The 19,149-nt window shown below is 39.8% G+C and overlaps 1 protein-coding gene and 1 long non-coding RNA gene across 3 annotated transcripts in view; one reads left to right on the top strand and one right to left on the bottom strand.

Annotated features, from left to right (window-relative positions):
• LOC119617554 overlaps positions 1 to 3,326 on the top strand; it is a 30,549-nt gene extending 27,223 nt beyond the window's left edge. The window contains exon 4 of the long non-coding RNA XR_005233880.1: positions 2,992 to 3,326. This is a non-coding gene — a long non-coding RNA (uncharacterized LOC119617554). The remainder of the gene's footprint in view (positions 1 to 2,991) is intronic.
• LOC108237781 (protein shisa-6) overlaps positions 1 to 19,149 on the bottom strand; it is a 91,795-nt gene that overhangs the window by 46,297 nt on the left and 26,349 nt on the right. The gene's annotated exons all lie outside the window — the stretch shown is intronic.

Raw genomic sequence — 19,149 nt, 5'->3', positions numbered from 1 at the left:
CTCTAAACCCAGTCCTGTTGGAGCTCTAAACCCGGTCCTGTTGGAGCTCTAAACCCGGTCCCTTTTTGGAGCTCTAAACCCGGTCCTGTTGGAGCTCTAAACCCAGTCCTGTTGGAGCTCTAAACCGGGTCACAGAAAGTTGGTCTTTAATGCCTGAATTGAGGTTTTTAGATCTTTAACAGTTTTCACAGAATCACAGTTTAAGTTTGAGGATTTTTGGAGATTTTGGCTCAACTTTCAGACATTTTTACAATCAGACTTTTCTTATTTCCACAAACTTTCCACATCTTTTACAGTTAATGTGTCGGAACGTCAGCGTTTTGTCATCTTTTGTTTGAAGCTAAGTAACAAACTCAGAAGGAGCAGTGGAGGAGAGTTTCTGAATTCCCTTCAGTTCTGGATGGTTGTCAGTCTGGATAAATATCAATCCTCCTCCAAACGCTGACACTGAGTGAAGAGATGCTGCTCAGATGGACCTCGCTGTGACAGCCACTCACCGTGTTTTCTTTTGTCTGACGTTTAATTTTCTGCAGTTCTGACTGAAAAACTCCCGAGCCCTTCTCTCAATAAACCTGCCTCAGTAATCACAGAGCAGTGGATGGAAACGTGCATAAATTTGCATTTTCTTCTGCAAAGTGTCTGAATATTGTGTTAAAATTCAAAATACATTTGGATGAAAGCAAATGCTCTTCATCGTGAAGACACAGAATAAAAAGGAAGCAAACTTTCTGTTTTCTCTTTTACTTTCTGAACCTATTTTCAAACGAGACGTTCTCCAGAACCAGGACAAGAAGTCCAGTTCTTCTGTTTAAGAACTTAGGCTGACCCTGAGCTGCAGGACTGAGATTCTGACGTCTGTGATGTTCAAGTTTGAACATTTTGATAGATTTTTCAGCCAAACTGAACCAAAGATAACTTGATCATATCAAGTAAAAATAAAAATATTCATCACAGGAAAGCCATTTTTAAATTTTTTTTGTTCTAACAAGCAACCTGTCTTCAAAATCTTTGAAAAATCCTTTATCTTTTCCCTTAATCCTACATCTATTTATCCATGTTTGGAAATAAACATCTCAAAAATAATTAGTTGAGATCCAAGCGTAAAGGAAAAACAATCTGTTTTTTTTTCCTTGTAGGGAAAAGGAAGCTTTTAAAAAATTAGGAAACACATAAAATGGTAAAAGCTTGTATAAAATCAGCTGGCTTCGCCTCATAATTAAAGCTACAGACATTAAACTGAACAACAAAATATAAACGATATAACGAGGTCACTATGACTAATTGTCTACTATGAATAAAAATGTTGAATTTTTGGTAACAAATCCAAAACATCAGCAAACTGCCTTTCAGAATCTTTTATTTAAAATAATCTTATTGTTAAAACTGCTTGGTTTACACACATCCATGTAAATGTTTGTTTAAGTTAGTAAAATGTGTAACAAGAAGCACATTTTTTATGATTATTTCCTCTATTTTTCCATCATGGGTCAAGTTTTTGTACCCACCAGCTGACCTGGACATATTTTACCCACAGTTTATTATCTTAGTTGTTCAGTTCGGTGCTTTTTATTGTCATTGCACAGCAAACAACGCAACACAAATAACCTCTAAAAAGATCCGGGCAACAAATCAACAGGATCAAGCTTTGTTCCGACGACCGAGGGTGCAGATTTAAATTGAATAATTTCCAGAGATGTTGATTAGAAGTTTGCGATATAATGAGCCTCCATTATGAGCCGCCCGGCACCTCTTTCACTCCCGATGAGAACCGAGACCCATTATCGCCCCAGCAGATAAAAAACATTTCACATTCATATTTCATTTCCAGTGAGAGTCTGATGAATGAAACCCGGCTGGAGATCATCAACTGACACCAGCCGGCCCGAGAAGAGAGCAGAGGTTGACGAGAGAAACACAAATAACACAACACAGAGGGGGAGATGATCTCAAATGATATGCTGCTAATTAAATTTCTCCAAAAGCCATTAAAATGACTCCAGTGCTGTTCGAGCAAAGGGTTACTGTAATTGCATTCATTCATCTAAAGCGCATCAAATAATAAAAACTGTGCAGAGCTGAAAACGATAGAGTCGCTGCTGGTTCACATCATTACATCAGAGTTTCCTTTTCTTTTCACACGCATAGTCTTCATGTGTTTTTTATAAAAACAGGTTTGATCTAGAAGACGACAGATGTATAATTCATAAAGCTGTGTGTGCTGCTACTCCAGTTTCTTATTTATCGGTTATTAAAGCAGAATGTGGGGCACCATGCTGACCCAACAATCCAGGACTTGTTTTATCATTTTATTTTATTTTATTTTTTTACAATAATGTCCTTTTTATGTTGTCCTTGATTCTGTGGGAGCTGGAAATAAAACTGATTTCTTCCAGACCTTTGATGACCTTATCCAAATACAAACATCCTTTAGGCTCCATGTTGCATTTGACTATTAATAAAACATATTTCAGCCAAATTAAAATGATTTTTTTTGCAGCATGCTCCAGTTTATTACCTAGTTTCTACAAATTTAGCAAGTACAGTTTATTCTATTCAGTTCTAGTTCTTTAAATCACATCAGTTCACAACAAGTCGTCTCAGGGCACTGTGCAAAAACATTATAAAATGCTAATTAATAAAGGTTATCTGTCACATTGGTGGCATAACAGAGCACTTCTCTCAAACTGCAGGTTTACTTGTGGTTCCGAGAGGTTCTAAAAGTAGAACAGGAGGCGGAGCTTTCAGCTATTAGGCTCCAATTTCCAGTTTCTGACACCCTGTCTGCTTTTAAGACCAGGTTTAAGACTTTCCTTTCTGATAAATGCTATAGTTAGGGTTGGTTTGGGTTTCCTGAGTGATCCTTTAGTTCTGCTGCTGGAGGACAAACTGTCCACATGTCCTCACCCTGCTGCTGTCTTTACTCACTCTTTGTTCCATTTCTATAATTACTGCTGTCATTAACCTGATTTTTCTTTGTTTTTCTTCCCATAGGAACTACACCCGAACCACTTCCTGTTTGTTTTCTAACCCACAGCTTGTTGAGGCAGACGGTCACTCATCCTGAGCCTGGTTCTGGTTCTGGTTCTGGTTCTGCTGGAGGTTTCTTCCTGTTTCCAATCTTCTAACTTCCTTTTATAACTAACTTTATAAACAACTTTTATTACTAATATACAGAATGTATTCTAATACAAACTGACTATAATTGGATTGAATTTGGATCTGAATTAGATTCATGATTTGGATTTTGGTTTTTTGGTTTTTGGTTTCATATAAATAAACTGAAATAAATAAATTTGTCACTGGAAACATTTCCAGTCTTTAAGAAACACGAGCAACATCTTTCCGTTTTGGAGCTAAATGACCTACTTTTCATTAACTTGTTTTTTTTCACAAAGAAACGCGCTTGCCTTTAACATGTTGGGCTTAAATCACTGAAGCGGTGGCGCAACAGCCTCTGGCTCCTTCCTGTGGTCTGACACTTGAGCTTCAAGAGGAAAACAGCTGAACTTGAGAAGGAGATAAGGGCAAATGAACCCATGTGGGAAGTCTTAAAATACCCCTTTAACTAGGGCAGTGCAGGAGGCTCGGGGTGTAGCACACCGCGTGGAGAACCTGTCCACGTAGATGAGGACGCCGGTTACATAAAGCAACATGTGGCGCTGCAGGAGCCCGCTAACTGGAGCTCCTGATAATGAAAGGGCCTGTTGAGGGCCTTCGAGTGATCAGGTTTGAAATAATTATCTCTCACCTGCTGCAAGGCGACCCAGATGAGTGAGCAGGTACAGCGCAGAGCCCGGGATTAACGCCAGAGCCTCTGCTTTGAATTTCAGCTCTGCCAGCAAAGCAACTTCTCAATCCGGGGTGTTTTAAAACAACGGGGCAGGATGGTTAAAGATTCATGGGCTCCGTATTCACAGCCATCCATTTCACTGATGAGGTCTACAGTGAGGGATTACCACAGCCTTGCATATTGTTAAAAGTAAATTGGTGTCTTTCAAATCTTGCAGGAGTCTGTCCTGCTCGTATAATGAAATCCAGTAATGAACTGGCCTTATACAGGAGGAGCACACTATAGGCTGTAAAGTGTTGTACTATGCAGACCACATTTGTCACCATTACAGTCAATATTTGGTGAAGGCCACAAGATGAATGTTGCCCCAGGGAGCAATGAAAGAAGCTTGTTCTAATCTAATGTGAGTCATGAGAGTCCGTGGCTCCTGTTGGCCCAGGTAATGGTCCGATTTATACAATCCAACACCAGATAGACTGTGACCTCCCTTCGATGCTCCTCTGTGCAGATATCGCATCATAAAAACATTTATGTGAGAAAAAGAAATAAAAGGATTATGGTTTTGATTCTGTTTAGGGTTCTGGGCAATGCAGGGATGGAAGCGATGTGTTATATTTCAGAGGCAGCACTGACCCAAATACCTCCTTTTCCATTTCTACTGGTTGTCTCCAGAGACCAAGCTCGACACAGAATCAATTTATCTAATTGGAAATTTTAAATGGAATTATATTGCTCTGTAACTGAATGGTTCTTAAGGCCCACTTCACACAGGATTACAAACCCCTGCTGCTGGAAGGGTAGCTGGGTCGCAGCACTTTGGAAACCCTCCTTCAGTGTGAAAGCAATCATGATGCTGTTACACTTTTAGCACTCACCAAATACTTTTTTTTTCTTCCCTGCTATTTTTCTGGGACGCTCTCCGGTGCTTTCACTTCTATACGTTAACGGCCGCAGGTTACCATGACAACAACGCCACACCCCAGGCTCGACTCTCTCCGACCGAGCGCCAACCATCATCCTGCAGCCGGACTTCAGGACACATTTTAATTTCAACTGGAGAAACAGAAAGTTTGTTTCATTGATTTAAAGCTGGTGTTTGAAATCCTGCAAAAAAACGAGCAGATTTTCTCCCAGCTGTTTTTGTGAGTGCTCATTATTTACAATAAATACATAAAGTTTAAATCCTCTGTAACAGAAAGAAACAATCCTGCACACATGCAGAAAGGAGAGGATGTACCAAAGCTGACCGGTGGAAACGAAGCCTATTTTTATATTCTAGCACATTCTTTGTCTCCTGCTTGAGAAACGTAACTTTCCCTGGTGCTGACGGTCATTAAGTCTGTCTCGTCAGGGCAGCAGATCCTCGTAGCTGCAGAGAGACGTGGACGAGCTGCATGCGAGCAGAACGGGAGAGCTGGACCTGATTTACATATTTACTGAGATCCGAAGTCTAATTGGGGCATGTGTGTGGAGCTACTGTAGATATTTTAAGGCATGAAGAGATATAAAAGATTAATGAATAAAAAGGAGTTTTTAGGAGTTCAACAGATGAGCAGAGAAAGGCTTTAAATTAAACCTCAGATATCTCAATTGAAACACGATTTTAGCTGTTGTAAGACCGCTCATTTTCCACTCAGCGAAGGTTTTTTAGGGCCAACCTAGTGGGAGCCAGGATCACACGACTTCTCTTTTAATTTAAACACTATCTTAGTTACTTTATGAGCATCATTTAGTTCACAACTGGCAATGGAATCAACACAACATTAAGCTTTCCAGAGCATCAAAGCGATCCAGTGAAAATCCTCTTTACATCCAGGGGAGCACCGCCTGCAGGAACCAGGGATGGGTAATCCTGTATTTGATACATAAAGCAATAAAGGTTAAAAAAAGATGATCTATAGGTTCGTCTGATGCTGTTTCAGGTTGTTTTTATCGGTTTAGGACTTCATTACCTGATCAAATTTCATGGTAACAAGCAGCTGTGGTTACCTTTGGATAGTCTTATTTTTGCATCCAGACATGGTTCTAATTTAAAGTTATATTGGATTAAATGTTTCTACCATTTTTCAGAGCATACAGCAATTATCCCAGCGAGGCAGACTCCGTTCTCTGCGGTTTTTACTCTTAGCTCCCCCTCCTTTTAGACCAAGTAAACAGGCGCAAACAACCTAAAGCCATAAAACTACAAAGCATTTATTTTTCTGCAACAGTGTTAAAAACCTCACCTTTCCACATTTTCTTTAAACTCCTAAATCATTCATCTTTCTGAGACGCCTGCAGCATGTGCTGACGTCTGGTCAGCCGACATGCAGCGAAGCCTCGGCGCCGAGGCTGGACATCAGGATGCACACACAGCAGGACGCTTATGTCCACATCACATCTAACCTCCTCCTCCCATACTACGCTACAGGAAACTACATCGTTGCCATGGTTACACAATAAAGACCAGCATGCCAATGTTCCTCATGAATTGTAAAGAAGCATCTGAATATTTTAAACACACTTTTCATAACAGTGTCACAAAGTGTTTCATACAAAGGAATAAGCAGAGTTCGGTCAAATGGATGCTGACAAGAAATGCAACAATAAAAACGAGAGATGAATTTACGTTTTCCCAAAGACGGGAGGGATCTGAAGGAGTTCAGTCAGGAGAAAATGTCACATGAGAGCTTTAATGGAAAAGACTCAATCTCTCTTTGTCACATGTTGGGATCTGGGAACTGCCTGGATGTCAGGAGTTGAGAGGTTCGAAAGGTGCAGAAATATTTAAAGGCTTTAAATGTGACCGGAGCTAACTGGGAGCCAGTGTTTGGAGGTCAATGCATGAATTATTATTATTATTTTACCTTTTTAATGAGTGTAACTGTGTTTTAAACCAACTAATGAAGCCCTGAATAAAAACTAAGTGCTGCTGACGAGTTTGTGACTCAAAACTGCAAGAAAATTGCAAAAAAAAAAACAAATTTCAGTCAGTGTCACCGAGTTCGGAGTGTTTGTGACCAAGTGATCAGTGAGCTGTGCAGCTACATTTTGCACGGCCAGTTTTTGAAAATCACAACATTTCTTTTTGTGCACGACTCTCAAAACAGGATTCTAGGTCGTGCACATTATTTGTTGCCCATCTCTGTTCAGCTCGCTTCGTACCCATCTTTGGAACAAACTTCTGATACAGCTTGTTTTTTAGTGCATTATTTTCTCTATTTTATTAATTAATTATAAAAATAAATGTATTTTCTTTTGCATGATGCTTTACAGCTTGTTGAAGAGAAACAAAGCTGTTCAGAAGCTTCAATAAAGCAGAAATTAATGCTGAAATCCTAAAAGCTGTTTATGGTTGTATTTAACTGTTAGTATGATGAATAAAGTACTTTTGTAAGAAGAACATCATCTAATTCAGGCCTGCTGTTATGAAAACTTGCAGTATGTTTTAATGACAGTGATGCAAAAGATTCACAAATTCCTACTTTCTTTAAATATTCTGTTTTCTCAAACCGATGCACAGAAAACTCGGGGAAACAAAACATTCAAAATATATTCGAGAACTTAAAATGTTGTTTTAGTTCAAGGTTTTGTTCCTGATTTTGCAGATTTAGATTCACAGAGTCAGTAAATAATCGTTCAGCGAATGTCAATCAGTTCTGTTGAGTCTTTTGGGCGCTGAAGGATAAATTACAGAGATATGAACCAAATTAATATATTACAGATAAAAGAGACTGAGATGGAGACAGTGGAGAGTCAGAGCGCAGCAGAGATAAATAAAGTTATTAATTCAGTGTATGATCTTGGCAGTGAGGGTATCAAAGCAGAAAGTAGGTCATGAAGCAAAGATCGTGTAGTTTTCTGAAATGAACATTGTCAGAGGAAAGGGCATCAAAGCAGAAACACACCTCTCTGCTCCCGATTCCTAATGAGGTCAAGAGTTCTTCCAGAAGGTTTGATCTCCTTCACGACTGCTCTCTGATCGGAGGATTTTCCTCCCCGACACATTTTAATTACCAGAGTAAGTGCAGCTCCTCCACCAGAGCAGCATCACTTCAGGAGGCTTCACAGTTTATTTCATTTGCACCGAGAACATGAAAGCCATCAGGAAGGAGAATGAATGAATCGTGACGTCGCAGCAGCAGCAGGTTTGATCTTTCATTGAACGGCAGGAATTAAGATGCCTCCAACACAAAGTGGAGACTCATTCATTCATATTTTATGTTTTGGAAAGCTGCAGCAGCTCTACTAATATCTCCCCCTGTGAGCAAAACTCTAATAAACTCACAGGATATTTGATTCATATTCTGATAAAATTAAAAACTCGAAAATCAAACGATTTTTCTTGAACTTCATTGAAATTTGTGATGCATTCTCTGAATAAAATAAAAAAAACGATTCTCCAGGTCATAAATAAAAAATACAACAAAAATTAAGACTTAGCATCTTATAATTATGACTTAGAATCTCATAATACGAGGTGTTAAGTCAAAATTATGGGATTCTAAGTCATGACATGAGAAATTATCTCAACAAGATGAGACAGCACGAGGTATAATTATGACTAAGCATCTCATAAATCTGATTTTAGTTGCTGTAAACATAAATCCATGTGCTGTTTTGTGTGATTGAGTGGAACTCTTGCACACATGGCTGCTGGTTACACAAACCCCTCATCACTTTCTGCAGAGAAGCTTCTGTAATAAAGCCGGGAGAATATAATTACACACAGAGGCTGTGTTATTGGCTTCTTTTTCCAACATATAATTCAATAAAAAAAAATATTTTCTCAGCAGAAAACTGCATGATGATACGAATCAGGCTGTATGCGATGCTCTTCATGAACCAAAGAGAAAAACAGAAAAACTTTCAGGGAATTAGAGTTTAAACCTGTTTCAGGCGAACAAAGAAATTCAAGCAAAGTTCAGAGCTGCAGGTAAAAGTCAAACATCCCAGAAAAACCCCTCATTAGCCTTCTCTCCTCTTCATCACTGAAGGTTTTAAGGAGCCACAGCAGAAACAGCAGGTGGAGGCTGCTCCACCAGAAACAAACCGAACGAGGAAACTCCATCTGAGACCGGCGGGACGACGGCAGCGTCCTGAAAACATCAGGTTACGTTTCAGCTCTGCAGCCGCAACAGCACTGAAGAGGAAAGGTTTTTATCTTTCACTGAAAGAGACAAATCTGAAACGTTTCTCCTGCAGGTTAATTTAGATGCTTTGAGTTTAAGTTTCCAACAGAAGATTTCTGTTTTTCTGCATTTCTTTTAAGGACAAGAACAAAATTAGAACAACATTATTTAGAGGAAGAAAGGCTTGAAAACTGCAGGTTTCTCTGAATCTAAAACTCTTTTCTCACAGTCAAAAGCATGAAAATCTACAGGAAAACCTCTGTTTTACCAGAGTTGTTTGATCGATCTGTCAGATTCGACAGACTTTGAGGAGAGTTGGTGTGAAAAATGTAAGAAAACAATAATATTCATAAAATGTGTCCTCCAGCAAAGACAAGTTTCTGCAACAATTCTCAAGAGGTTTAATTGTCTGGATGTAAAATAATTGAGTTCCTGCAAGTTATTATCAGCAAAATACCTTCAAAAGCAAAAGATTCTCCTAATTTTTCCCCTAAATGTTTGGTGCTTAAAACAAAAATGAGAATATGTTTTTTTTATCTGACTTTCTGAGCTGAAATCTGAAAGGACGTCAGTTAGAAAAGCAAGAAAAGTAGTTTGACTTGCTCAAGGATCTGCCGAGGCCAAAGAGTCAACCAATTATCAAACAAAAACAGGAAGATTGTCCTTTAACAGCTCTCACACACACACACACACACACACACAGAAACATCTAAAGAAATCTCTGACTCTAAGGCCGCGGCACAGATGGAAGAAGAAGACGTCCGAGGTCTGGTTTTTTCGTGAGTAAAGGTCACGTTTCTTGTTTTTTTGGCACCTTTTCGGCTGAAGGTTGCAGCCGATGTGTTTCACATGTAGAAGCACAGGATGCTTTTCTGTGTGTCGCCGACAGACCCGCGGTGCAGGACTCGCTCAGACGTGTTCTGGTCCGGAATGACTCGGACCCACGTTAGACGCTCTGTCTCCCTTTGTTTCACCTCAGCCTGTCTGAAGGATAAATTACAAAAGATAAAAATGTGTTTTGCAGTAATGAGGTCGTTATTATGCCGATCACAAACATCAAGAGGAATGAGCTTAAAAGCTTACACGTTTAATTGATTAAGGCTGACATGGCTTTTTGGAACAAAGACAGACTTTTTTCTTCAACTTGAAGGTCGTGATATTTGAACGACACATCCGGCGTGTTCTAATTAAAAAAGAACAGTACAAACTGCTCGCTGAGGTTTGGACTCATTTTTTACTAAATATTCAGGTTTGATTCGTGCATCATCGAGATGTGAGGAAGATTTTAGCCTGTTTTGCAAACAGGACAAATATTTATTTTCTCTTTTAATTGACATTGCACTGATGTGTTTCTCTGGAGGGAAGTTTTTTAAAAAACCAGCAGCGACTCGTGAGAAGAAACTGAGAACTATTGCAACAGTTTTGAGACATTCTGGAGACTCTCCCATGAATGCGGTTCACCAGTTAGTCGTACCTCAGTAAGATGTGACCTTCAGAGCTCCAGAATTACAGAAACTGAATTCAGAAACGTTTGAGACAAGTTCAAGATGCCTGAGACAAGTCTGCGATTATTCTGGGAGACAAAATGTGGCATGAATGCTATGTCTTCTGTTTCCTCAAAGTTTGGGAAGATTTTACATCTGTTTCCGAGTGGAACTGCTGTGAAAGAACCAGACATTAAAGTTTTCCTCCTCTGCTGCACTAAAATGTTTGTTTCACCATAATTTATCAGAAATGTGTTCCAGTACAAACTCTGGAGTGATTTTAGTTTTATTTTGTAACATAATACCTGCTGCTGTTTCAGATTTAAAATGTTTCTTGTGTGCAGCTGCTTCCAGCGCTGACATTTAGCAAACACTTTAACTAAAAGTGACTTGTTGGTGAAGAGGAGTTCAAAGTGATTCTGCGCTGATGGAGTTCCTGACAAGCTTTCGAATATCAATCAGATCTGATCGACTGAAGTCTGCAGAGCTGAACTCCTGTCAGCAGAGATGGAAACATCAATCTGGAAATCCATACTTGCAGGTAATAAACTTAATCATGTATGCATACATCATGCACGCAGAAAAGAGACGTCCACGGTTTGTGTGCTGCTGCAGAAACAGCTGATGGTTAAAACTCTGCAGCTCTTTAAACTCTCCGTAAACTTTGAAACTGGAATTTTCAATCAATCAATCAATCAATCAATCAATCAATCAATCAATCAACCAGCCTCTTTAGACTTTCTGTAGATCTTCATATGGAGAGAAATGATTCCACAGACCAGGAGCAGCGAACGCAGAAGAGGAAACTTTAAACCAAGAAAACCAAACTAAGAACAGCCAAACTCCACCTTAAATTAGATCTAAACATTATTACTTTCTTAACTTTGCAATGCAATCTTTTTATCTAACATAAAGACAAATAACCCCATCTATATTTTTATATAGTTTTATTTATTTATTTTGCCCAACATAAAACAGAAGAAAATGTTTTATAATCTTAGAATAATTTAATTTAATTTTCAGTTCATTCAGCTGATAAAATTACAAGAAAACTTCACATAAAACTACCATCCAGTGGCAAGAATTATGGGATATTTTTGACCAGAAGAGTCCCTGTCTGCAGCTGAACTGTTCAACAACTGTAGAGTTTTAATTTTCTATTATTATTTCTTAAATAAATGGTGCTTTCTAACCGGAGAAGCAGCGAGTCACGGCGTCTGGAACACAATAAGAAACGTTCAGATGACAGAAGTTCGGCTGTTTAACCAGAAAGTTTTCTTCTGTTTACATCTCACTGTGCAGATCGGGATGCTGCACGCTTTATAGTAACCAGATTCAGATTTATTTCACGCCGGACTGAAACTTATGGCTGCAGGGAAATGGCGAGGCTGTCGGCGTCACAACCAAAATGTTTATGATTCTGTCCCAATGAGGGATCAGAAACTACGTCACCCACAAGAGAGGAACCTCCGGCCGGCTGTGAGACAGTTACTTTTGTTTTTGCATATTAAAAACTTATTAGAAAAAAGTAAAACTGGTTACAAAGTGTTCTAATTAAAAACATGTAATAATACTGATCAGCTGCAAACAGTTAAAGTCAGTTTTTAGCAACATTAAAAAATAAGACTATTTAAATTCTTCAATTCCTGTTTATATTATATTGATTATAATTTAAACAAATTATAAATCAGAGTTTTTGATTTTTTTTAAGTCTGTTTTAGTCACATATTGTTTAAGTTTCCTGTATTTCTGCAGGTTTATCTTTGTTTATGTACATAAAAATAAATTTACTGAACTTTATTGACCTCAGTCTTCTCAGGTATGATTTCAAATTCCTCTTTACTTCTTTCATATTTGGATCTTCTTAAATAAACTCCCTTGTCTGAATGATCATAATATTATTGCAAATGTAAGTTTAAATATAAATCTAAGGATATTTTATAGCATATGAGCCTTTGACTTTTTCCAAGACTAAAAGAAAAATATAATTTTTGGTGTTTTTCTGTGTGATAAATCTGCAAACTGAAATCATATAATTCTCACCATGACATGAAACTTCATAGGCAGTTTTCTTTTTGTGGCAGAATGTGATAAAATAATCCTTTATCTTTCAGTAACAGATGCATCAAATCTGTCTGCCACAGAGAAACCTTCATCACAGCAGAGGCACAGGCAGATGAAATGTTTGACGAGTTCTCTGCAGCCAAATCAGTCAAATGAGACGCGGCATTTCTGTGTAATTCGGCTGACCTGGAACACTTTGACCAGCAGCTTTTTGTGCCGCATTGTCTCCACCTGAGCGGCGGCGGCAGTGCAATGTGACCTGGATGGGAGTTGGAGGGCACTTATCTAATGAGGAGCAGAGGAGATTGCATTGTATCCACGGGACCGGGGAGCTCGGAGCTGCAAAACGTCAGGGACACAGAGTGCTTAAAGAGACGGCCTATTACAGCCGGAGAGCCGCGGGCCTCTTCAGATCCGCCTCTGGACACAAGCCCAAAGGAAAACGAGACAAACCTAATTCATTTGTTCCCTCCATAATTTCAGCGGATGCTTTCAGCACAGAGTTTCTGTCATTTATTTGCATCGAGCTGGCACTGTTAAACTGTTAAACTGTTAAAATGTCATAAAAGTGCTCCTCTGGTTGGACCAACGTCCTCATCGTTGCGAACTAAAGAAATTACAGTATTTACCTGATCTGTGGTTAAAAAAGCCCCCAAAACATACATGAATAATAATATTAAGTAAGTAGATGGAAGATGAAAGAGGAAAAAAGTGCCTTTAATCCTGGTCCTCAGGGCCACCATCCTGCAGGTTTTCCTTGTTTCCCTGCTCCAACACCTGATCCGATGGTTAAATCACCTCTTCATGTTCTGCAGAAGCCTGTTAATCACCCATTGATTTAAATCAGGTGTGTTGGAGCAGAGGAACAAGGAAAACATGCAGGATGGAGGCCCTGAGGACCAGGATTGGAGACCCCCTGCTTTAAACCCTTATTCAGAAACTTTGGGTAATAATGTTTATTTGCTGTTGTTTCCTTGTAAATAGATTTGTTTATATTTCACCTGACTGCTCCTGTTTTCTGACCCTGACACCTTCGTCTGGCACTCAGTAATGATCCCATCATTCCAAAGAAAAACTTGAGCCAATAAAAGATTCTTCTTTATAAAAACCAGCTCCAGGATTTTTTCTTTTTTTTGTAAACTTGGCCTGAAATTCTGTCCTCAACTCGGAATCGTTATCTTCAGCTTGACATCTCGGATGTGTGAACAAATCCAATTGCTCTCCAAAACAACGCCTCTAACAAGAACCAGCAGCGTGACAACAAGTCTCGCACAATCAGCTCCAATGTCACACGAGTCGAGTGGAGCTCGACCGCGTCCGGAGACATCTTGTCGAGGAAACTGACCGCAGATCCGGTCAGCGCCTCCAGGCCCACTTGTTCCTTTGTCCTGGGCGAATGTAAGCATGGATGCACACCGGCATCCTCGGGCCAGATGCTGGTCTCTACCCCTTCGGATCACAAGTTCAATTAATTTCACAGTTGGCGGCACCCGCAGTCATTTCGTCGAAGCCTGTTGTCTGGAAGTGGAGAGAAATGGGAAGAATCCGACACAGCCGGGGCTTCGGCTGCTCAGCGACTCTCCAATCGCTCTGAGCCACATCCGATCGGATCGGGCCGCAGCTCTGGAGCATATTAAAGCTCATATCCTGACGATAAGAGGAGATGAGACGGATGCATGCATCATTACGGCTGTGTGAAGGCGGCCCTCTTCCACCTCATTGACCAGAAACGTCTGAATCCAGCAGAAAGTGGAGATCATTAAGGAGCTAATTCAGATGTGTCAGAGAGCGACGATGTCATCTCAGATGAATGAAACAATGAGTGCTCCAGATACGGGTGTTTACGAGTGTTCGGATCCGCAGGTCAATATGTCGGCAGAAACGAGCTGGACAAACGGAAACAGCTCAATATTCGGCCTCGGGGTTTTATGTTTTCATCCAGGCAGGAAAAATAAGTTTTTATGTCTCATCATCTCAAGTTCTGATTACAACAAACGTTTGTTGTTCCAGACTTTGCTTTTAACTCTTTGGGGTTCATTTAGTCTGTCTGTTAGCAAAATATCTTATGAAGGGAGGATTTTATTAAACGTAATCCACTGATAAACGTCTGGAGTGGCCACCACATCTAATTTCTCAGTCATTTTACAGATCTATAGCTGAAATTAGAGGTGGTAGTAGCTGAGAATAAACTGAATAAAACTTTTTTTAATCATCTTTGTCTCAAAGTCTGGCATGAAAGGCAGCGGGCGATATGCATTCATCCAAGGAATTTAACATGAAATACAGAATTTCATTAAAATGGGAACAAATAAAACACTATATGGAGGTCAGTGAGCTACAGCTAGCTGCTGCTGCTAGTTCCACCTGCAAATAACTAAAGGTTTAGAGTTTTCCACTAAGCTCCGACTAACTGTTAGCTCTTCGGTCCTGTCAAGATTAACCACAAACAGAAACCCTTGTAACTTCGGGTTAATTTGACATTTAATGAAATAGATTGTTTAAAGAAATTTCTACAACAGATTCTTCAAACTTTTCCACAGAACCCTCCTTCCAAACAGCTAAAATGTCCCTTTAAAGTGGTAAAAGTTTAAACAGCTGTGAGTTATTTTAAATTCAAATTGAACCCACTGACTTTCTGTGAGGAAACACACACACACACACACACACACACCACCTCAGATAAGACCAGGTGCCAGAACTCGAGACTAAATGTGACTTTTAGAGATTAGTGGGCTGAGCTGCTGCTCTGTGATTAGCCTGTTTTCTGGAGTATGAAGCAGTGAGATGAGGAGGCATTTACTCCTGAACCTCATGAGTCCATCTGGGGGGCGCTTGGTGCCACAGAGGGGGCTTCTAACAGACGAGACGCAGATAATAAGCAGAAATTACATCAACATATCACATAAACAGGCCGCAAACAACATGCAAATAGATACTGACATAAAAGTCTTTCTGCTTTTTTTATCCTGCACCTGTTTTTATTTATTTAACCACTTCACTGAAGGACATCTCAGCTTTATGATCATTTATTTGTGTCTCCAACTCCTAACTGGTGTCATAAAGTAATGATTTCTTATCGAAGGCGCTGGAAGAAGCGATGAACCCGAGCTGGTTCACAAAAAAAGGGATCAGTAGAAAATCAACTTCATCTGCAGATGAAGGAAGCGATTAAGAATAAAAGTTGATGTTCTCAGGCTTCATGCGCCACTAAATGTAAGTAGTTTTCAACTAGATTTAGGTTCATCACATCTAGAAACACATCTGGAAAAAGGAAACGACTTAGAAGAATATGTCATGAAATTCTGTAAAATCAGATTATAAGATCTGCTCTTCAAAAACTGTTTTATATAATAAAAGGCAAACCTTTTTCATCTAAAACTACTTTTATCAGCTTGTTAAAAACAGCATAATTATGTTTTCATGTATAAAGTTGACTTAACTGAACAATAAATCTGTGGCCTGAAAGCAAACAGCAGAGGCAACATGAAGAGACGCATTTCAGTCTTTAAAAGTTTGGGTACGAAGTGACCGATGCTGCAAAAATACAGCCTGAACTGGAGACAGATCAGATAAAAACAGCTGCAGGAATCCATGATGCTTCTGCACCAAAATATAGTTTTAAATCCAGGCAAATGTACTCTAATCAGACCAAACTGTCATATTCTTTAGATTTACGCCTGTTTTTGTTGCACATGTAAAACACATCTCATTTTATATGAGACAACTAAAACACAGAATAGAGATCCCAATAAAATACTCCAACCCTCCACCTGCTGCCCTTCCTCTTCGTTCCAAGGGCAACCCGTTTCCACGTCTGCCTGTTAGAGAGAAATTGCAGATTTGACCTCAGAATCTCTGCCGTTTTCCTATCCATCCTTTTTTCTAAAGCCACTCATCCCCATCAGGGTTTCTGCAGCCTGATGGAGGAGGCTGTGGTCTAAAAACTGCACCCTAAGAAATCCCAATAAAACACAAGCTGGACCTGCTTTAGTGTGCTGTCTGTTAAATTCTGCCAACATCGAACACAATGTTTGTTATTATTCTAATGAACCATCTTGTATTCCTGCAACCACCCAGCTGGTGCCGCCTCTAATGAGAGCGGAGAAAAATCCCTTCACAAACAAAACAAGTCTGAGCTCTCGTTTGTTTCTCCATCTTTAAGGTCGAGGGAGGTGGGAGCTGCTTTTCCAGGACAACACCTGAGGGAGGGTCCTAAACCCCCCCCCTGCAGAAAACCTGCAGCCACTCAGCGTTTCACTGAATCCCTCTGGCTCCTTCACATCTGTGCGTCTTTAAACGAGCTGGCTGAGTGACGCTCGGTGTGTGTGTGGGATGCAAATGATTGCAGGTTTGCCCCCAAAAGGTCAGCCTCCTCCAACACACACACACACACACACACACACACACACCCACACACCCACACACACGTCCACGCCGAGGCTCCGGCTAATGAAGCATTGAGAGGAGACCCCACCTGTGTCTTCAGGTTGGAGTTGTAATTTCTGCAGCCATTTTAGACACAATTATCATCCATTTGTGGCTGCAGGGAAAGCTTTCGCCTCTGTTCGCAATCTGACGCCCGAGCGGCGCCGACGCCAGGCCGAGGGGGCGTTTAATATGGAAAACAAAAATTTAAAAATCACTTCTCAGTCTAAGTCGCTGCAGATCTATCCACACATCAGCTTCCTGTCGCTGCTGTGACGGGGTTCAGCTCAGATCGCAGATTATTGAGGTATTATTGTGCAGAAAAAAAGTGATTAATCTCGTTTATTGTTGGTAATGTCAAAGAAAGTCTTGTCACTTTTCAGCTTAATGTCTTTTTGATACATTTCTGAGTTTATTCAACCAAATCCGGAAGTTTTACTTTTATTTATTCATAGATTTCTGACTTTGGTTTAGTGTCTCAAATAGAAACTCTGAGACTCACCTGGTGTTTAGGGTTAACAAAAACTTAAATATAAAGTCACAGTCTTCTTTATATTTCTGCACATTTAAAATTAACTTATGTAAAGGTATTTTCTTACAGTTCTACTTTAAAATGATTCTAAGTGGTTGGGTTAAGGTGCAGCAAAAAAATCAACTTGAAAAATGGTAAAAATGAATTTGCTGAATTTGTTGAAGAAGCTGACGCTCAGTTTTTAAATTTAAAACAATTAGAATTAGAAAACTGTGGAAACGGTAGACAGAAGCCCAATTTTGTAAAAACAAAAACTAAAATTAAAAAAATGAAGCAAATATATTGTAGAGGAGTTTAAAGAGCACGTTATCCTTGACAGAATGTGAAGAAATCTCAGTGCATATTTAGGAGAAAAAAACTGTAAATAAAGGTAAATATTTTAAAAAATATAAAAGTTACAAAAACCAAAAGTCATATCTGTAATCTCCTGAACAAGCTGGATGTTCTGAAACACAAACAAACCTCTAAACAAAGGTATGAATGATGACTCAGCCTTCAGACAAAAATAAGATGACACATGATCGTTAAGTTTATAAAACTTAAACTCCTCTGCTCACTGTTGACCTAAAACTGTGGAAATGTTTCAGGTCCTGGTGGACATTTAGCATCTAAACTAAAATATGATGCATCTAATTATGCAAACGAGAAAAACAACAGATTCATGTCAGAGTTTGGGTTTACTTCCTGCACAAATGAACTTTATTTTCTGTAAATATGAGCAGCAGAGGCAGGAACTCTGTATGAAATCTGCTTTTATGTGCATGCATTTCCAATAGATGTGTCCACAGGGGGAGGACACCTGTTAAACATGCATACCTGCTTAAAAACACAGGAAACACACCTGCAGGGTAACAACTTCCTGTCAAAACATCCGTTTATCTGACGCATCAGACAGCAGAAGCTGAATTAAACCTCCCAACAACAACATCAATGCACTTTTAAGCACAGAGGAAATAAAGATTAGGATAACTGAAAATATAAAAAGGTTGGTTGAGTTCAGATCTTTCCTAAATGTTAGAATTATCAGTATCGTCTGAAAGAAAGCCACAATAAACACTCAGCATCTTTTGTTATTTTGCACAATCAGCTTTTCTTTTTTAATCTCTTGATCGTTCTTGCAGCTTTCTGGCTTGAATGCATTTCCTCCTCGCAGTAAAAGAAAAATGAACTGATCAGAGCTGACTCCCAGCTCCAGCTCCGCCCTGTCCTTGCCCTCCACCAACACCAGGTATTGACAGGTGAAGCACAGATAACAGATCTGCATCCGAGCAGGGTTTATGCCGTGCTTTCCCACCGTGCCTTCGGAGCCTGACTCATTCAGGGTTTGCTCTCTGAGCTCAGCAGGTGTGTGTGATTCATTTTCACTCAGAATCAGGATTATTAACTGTCGTTATTCACCGAATATGAAGGCTGAAAAGGAGGTTTTTACCTTAAACACGCATTTAAACGTCCGTACGGTTTCCTTTCAGGCTCCGCAGAAACTTTTAAAGTCTGAGACAAACATTTATCAGATTTGGTTCATTAGTCTGCAAATATTTCTAAGAACGAGTCTGAGTGCATCCATCCATCCATCCATCCATCCATCCATCCATCCATCCATCCATCCATCCATCCATCCATCCAACCATCCATCCATCCACCCACCCACCCATCCATCCATCCATCCATCCATCCAACCATCCATCCATCCACCCACCCACCCATCCATCCACCCAACCATCCATCCATCCATCCATCCATCCA

The sequence above is a fragment of the Kryptolebias marmoratus genome, linkage group LG12 (assembly GCF_001649575.2).
Source record: "Kryptolebias marmoratus isolate JLee-2015 linkage group LG12, ASM164957v2, whole genome shotgun sequence".
In the NCBI taxonomy this organism is placed as follows: domain Eukaryota; kingdom Metazoa; phylum Chordata; class Actinopteri; order Cyprinodontiformes; family Rivulidae; genus Kryptolebias; species Kryptolebias marmoratus.
The sequence above is the reverse complement of the archived record's forward strand: the minus strand, read 5'-3'. Positions and strand labels throughout refer to the sequence as shown.